This window comes from Adiantum capillus-veneris, chromosome 21 (assembly GCF_014529385.1).
Source record: "Adiantum capillus-veneris isolate H3 chromosome 21, ASM1452938v2, whole genome shotgun sequence".
NCBI classification, from domain to species: Eukaryota; Viridiplantae; Streptophyta; class Polypodiopsida; order Polypodiales; family Pteridaceae; genus Adiantum; species Adiantum capillus-veneris.
Genome location: NC_140951.1, coordinates 127,193,742 through 127,198,965, shown reverse-complemented (window position 1 = coordinate 127,198,965; position 5,224 = coordinate 127,193,742). Strand labels below are relative to the sequence as shown.

Sequence of the window (5,224 nt, the reverse complement as noted above, 5' to 3'; positions counted from 1 at the left end):
CTTCTTCTTATTCTTCTCTCTCTCTCTCTCTCTCTCTCTCTCTCTCTCTCTCTCTCTCTCTCTCACACACACACACATTGGGCATCTTACTCTCTCTCTCCCCTCCACAGGCTTGGCCTGTTGTCTTGGCTCTCCGAAACACAGTCAGTACACTACCTCCTTGTGCCCATGATTTTCTTGCAGAAGCCTCATAATACTACGCTCCCATTCACAAGGTGCTCACCGAGCCCATCGCCTGCAATAGGTGGTAGAGAAACGAACAAAAGAGAGAATCTACACCTCTCCCCCTCTGATAACTAGCATTCATGATGCATTGCCTCACGTCAGTCAGCCCGAGACAATCCTTCTCTCTCTCTCTCTCTCTCTCTCTCTCTCTCTCTCTCTCTCTCTCTCTCTCTCCCCACATGGCATCTCCCCGCCGTTTTCTTATTCTCCATGAATGCAGAAAAGGATCCCTTTTCCTTTTCCCTATGACCCAAGGAATCTAACAAGATTCCTCTTAAAACAATTGAATCCAAAATTGTTAGCTTCATCAACTTATTCAATAGTCAGGCATATTCCACAAAGGTATTTGCCTCTTCATTACGTGTGAAGTCCCTTTGTAAAAGGAGTATGAATGGAGGGTTCGAAGAAAGGCAGCTAGCACCGGCAGTCACAATAGTAAGCCATACAGGCGAATAACTTGCGTACTACGGGATGTGTTGAATAAATTTTATAAAAAAACGCATGAAGCAGTCCCCCCCCTTCCCTCCTTTCCCCCTCGTGGCGTCGTGCGCAGCTGTGGCCTGGCCTGCTTGCCTTGCCTCTCCAGAACAAGATTCAGCCAACGCATCACCGAGCTGATCGTCGCCCATTTCCAGGTTATAACCTTGCCTCTCGAGACAGGATTTTGAAAGATTCGTCTTTTTTCGCAATGGGTACGACAATACTGCTACCATTGATCATTGCAAGAGCTGGCGGAAAGAGTTGACGTAGTTGGGGGCCTTATGGTCGGCCATGCCTCTGTAGGCACAGGCAATGAAGTCCCAAAGAGTGGGGCAAACTTTTGTGGGGCGAATGCCGCCACACTGGCACACAATGTGGTCCATCTGGTCGTGGGTGAGGTAGATAGATGGCGCCATCAACATGCTTGAAGCCAGCGAACTGATGGGGAAAGCAGGCCACCGGATCCTTGAGATTCACAATTCGATAGCTTTTGTTGGCGACACGCGTGTTGAAGTCGCGTGCATTAAACTCGCTGTTTCCCACTCAGCTGGGGCTACCCAGGGTGACGCAGGTGATGTGTGCGTGCGGGAATGCACTCTCTGCACCTGCCTCCCCTTTATTCCCGTCATGTCCTGAAACACCATCTGCAGGTTCTCCTTCGGCAAGCTTGTTTCCGTCACGCCCTCAGCGCCAACTGAAATCCTTGGTGGGCTTGTATCTCCAGCCTTGAGACCCACGCTGGTCGCTCCCACCTCGCCCCATCGTACGCTCATGGGGGCTGAGCCCACGTCCTCGAGTACCCATCGTAGAGCTTCACGGGTCGCAAGGCCATGTACCCATCTGTTGCAGTGTCCCTAAAACACGACTTCATATCGTCGCACGCAGGCCGCTTCGTCCCACGGAACACGAACACGACAGTGCCATCCTTCTCCTTGCACACATGAACCTCTGTGTCCGTGGATGCTACTCCGCCCCAGAACCTGGAGCGCTTGCCCACCTCGCTGCTCTCCACAAAACCACTGAATTTGTTTGCCATGCTCTCGTCCGAATAAGAAGCCTTCACCATCTCCATGTATTTGTATAATATCTCTGCGATGTCAGCTTCATTATGCGGGCGCTCATCCTCAGGGTCACCGTCGGATCCATAGCCCGATTCAATGAAGCAATTGCCCTCTTTTGTGTACCAATGTAGCAGGATACAAATACAAATCAATTAATGCTTCTTGCAATGTTAATTTCTGCCAGAGACACGCAGTCAGAATCTTACCCCTTTTGCAGAAATATTCGGCAGCGCATTGACCAACGACACCAACGAGATTGGCAGCAACATGAGCGCTGTATTCCACTAAGCCTTCTGCTGCATGAACTACGGGCTCTTTGAGATGAGCCTTGGTTGCAATGCTTGCAGCCTTTCGGTGAATCCATGGCGTCGCCTGTGCAATGCGCCTGGTGTGAGAGGGTCGTCGACGTGGGCACATCACCCTGATATTGAGAGTACGGCCAGTCGATATGGGAGTAGGCACAGCATGGTGTCGAATCTATTAATGAGTTCTGCCGCCAGGGTCTTAATGGACATCGGTTTGGCTAGGTTAAGGGTGATTAATACAATAAATGAAAGCAAGGCTTACTTAATTATGCTAAGATTGAAAGGTTAATGTAAAGTCAAAGAATGATCAATTTATAGTCTGGCTTGGCCTATGCCAGGGTTCGAAACTGAGATGGTAAGAAAGCAGTGCAATTCTTGACTATATGTGTTGACCATGTCAGGAACAAGGATAGTCTACGTGATCATCCAATGCCAAAGATACGCAAGGAGTTTAGAGAACACATGTTTGCACAGGATTTTCTCGGAGTGCCATTATAAAGCGGAACTATGGTGGTACAAGTGAGGAGAAGTTCTCGCAAAGAGAAGGTTTCTCTCGGCGTTTTTGGGGTTAACATCTCAAGGTTCAGTATCTTTCAGAAAATTTAATGATTTGCCAAAGTGGAAAAAACAGTATGTTTCAGGTATCCAAAGTGAATTGCACGGTTGTGATGTGCTTGAATCAGATGATGTGATTTCAGGAATCTTTGAAGAGGTATCTTATGTAGATACTATGTCAGAGCTTGAGGAGATCAAGAAAAACAGGTTACAAAGCAGAAGTGAAGTGGTTAAGGTCCATTCAATGGACATGTATGATGAGTTAAGTATATATGAAGCACTTATGCATATTGGGGATGATTCAAGTGAAGCAATTGAAGCACAGGTAGAGACAAAATACAAGACTCTTGCAAAGAAAGTGAGACCAGTGGCTACACCGCTGCCAAAAGGAAGTGATGGGATGATCAAGGAGGCTTCTTGACAGCCTATACTCAGGAATCCAAAGAACATAGGACATAATTTTACGAAGGAGACATTGCAACAGCTAAAGGTTGGAGAAGATGGTTTCCTCAACGAAGAGGAGATCAAATGTTTTCAAGGTATGCTCGAAAAACATGGTAAAGCTTTTCTTTTGAGCCAAGTGAGATTGGGTGTCTGGATCCAAGTGTTGTTTCACCTATGATTATTTTCACTGTTCCACACACGCCATGGAGCTTGCGTCCTATACCAGTTCCTAAAGCTCACTTGCCAAAACTTATCAATTTGCTTAGTGAAAATATTCAAATGGGAATTTTGGAGCCGTCATGTGCACCATATTCTAATCGATGGTTTACTATTCCGAAGAAAAATGGTACATTAAGGTTCATTTAGGATATGCAATGTGGGTACTGGCCCAATTGTGGATGAATTTTTTGAAGCCTTTATAGGTAGATCTATTTACTCCATGGGTGATCTTTAATCAGGATATGATCAATTCCAGTTAGCTTTGGAATTGCAAGGATCTTACTACAATGTGTACTCCTCTTGGTTTGGTAAGGATGTCAGCTGCTTTCAGAGCTAATGGAGGTCTTACTAGAATCAAAATTCTCAGTGGAAGAATTGCTACTACTAGACCTCCTCTTCTTGTGACTCCTCTCCTTCTTTGCCTGTTGTTGAAGCTTCAGGGCTCGCTGCACTAAATCATTGAATTTCTTTGTTGGTGCGGGCACCTCCTATTCCCTAAGCTTCTTACTGTGGAGCCCATTAAAAACCATGCTTGCAACCTCTTTTCTGATGGTGCTCCTGCATCTGCCTGGGTAGCTCCTTGATTTTCTCAACATAACTTTTGGTTGATAATTTTCCTTGCTTTATCTTATCCAGTTCACGTAGGATGTCCTCATCTCCTCTCTTGTCTGAATATTCCAGTCTAAACGCTTTGAGCAATTTGTTGTATGATCTGAGTTGGCAAACTGGGTAACGGTAGTACCATTTTCTTGCTGCATCCTTTAGTGTCTGAGGAAAGTATTCACCCCAGTCATCTTTATCAATATTTTTCAACTCAGCATAATGTTCAAAAGCTTGGATATGAACATCTGGATCATCTTTCTTCCCACCTTTGAAAATAAAGAAAGAAATTTTCAATGAAGAGGTATAATCATGCCAGTCAGCATCGTCTCTGCCTCTTTTGACCTTAGGAGCCTGACTCCGTCTAGAAAACTTCTTGTAATAATCTGTATCAGCATCTCAATCAATTTCTTTGTCAATCTCAATTTTGGTCTTTTCTTTGGATTTTCTACTAGAACTGTGATGATTACCCTTTCGGCCTTTGGCCCCAACATCCCTATGTGTGGTCCGAGAACTCTTGGCCTTGCGTTCTTCCCTCTCAGCCCTTCTCCTTCTCAACTAACTGGAGTGTTGAGAGTCCTTGGCCTCATTAGCATGACTATGCTCCTCCTAAACCTCAATATCAGTCACCAGGTCCTTCTTAGGATCAGAGTCTCGTTCTAATTCCTCAGTAACAAGGTCAACGTAGTGTGATGGTTTTCAAACACGACTGGTTTTGGGCTCCATCCTTCATTTGAAATTCTAACTGGGAGAAGAGTTTTCTGGTCAACAAGTAAACAACTCTAACCACCGTGATCGCCAGAATGGAATTGGAGTTGATCTATTCAGATAGATGATTCTAGTGTTAGTATTTAGAGCTACTGGTAAGTCATCGGGTCAGTCAGTGAAACTGGAATACAGAGTGGAGACTGGACAGAAATAGTTATCTAAAACTGAAATAGTATACCGAATTCAAAAACAGACTGGACAACTGGAAAAGTGTTTGTAGTTTCAAATTCATAGTTCAAGAATAACCAGTACAAGGTGTAATGGATTGATGCTTATATGATTACAGCAGTAATGACTACAAGGTGAAGTTACAGGCGAAGAGATTGTAGCTTGGAAAAGACTTGAAAGTTAAAGCCAAGAGAACGAAGAAGTAAGAAGCCCAATTACAATGTAATGGGTCCTATTTATAGCCTTCTAGAAGTTATTGTAGTAACTACCGGGGTAAACTGATGTGTGACTTATCCACTGTTCGATTTTCCAGGAGACAGTTCCCGCCTACTAGGACTGTCTTTTCCTTCTACAATGTTCATGGAATTCACCAGGTTTTCCACTTTGGAGAAGAGAGAC

The 5,224-nt window shown here is 44.8% G+C and overlaps 1 pseudogene; it reads right to left on the bottom strand.

Annotated features, from left to right (window-relative positions):
- Nucleotides 1–861: 861 nt before the first annotated feature.
- Nucleotides 862–3,085, bottom strand: LOC147431698 (uncharacterized; annotated as a pseudogene).
- Between the last annotated feature and the right edge of the window lie 2,139 nt (nt 3,086–5,224).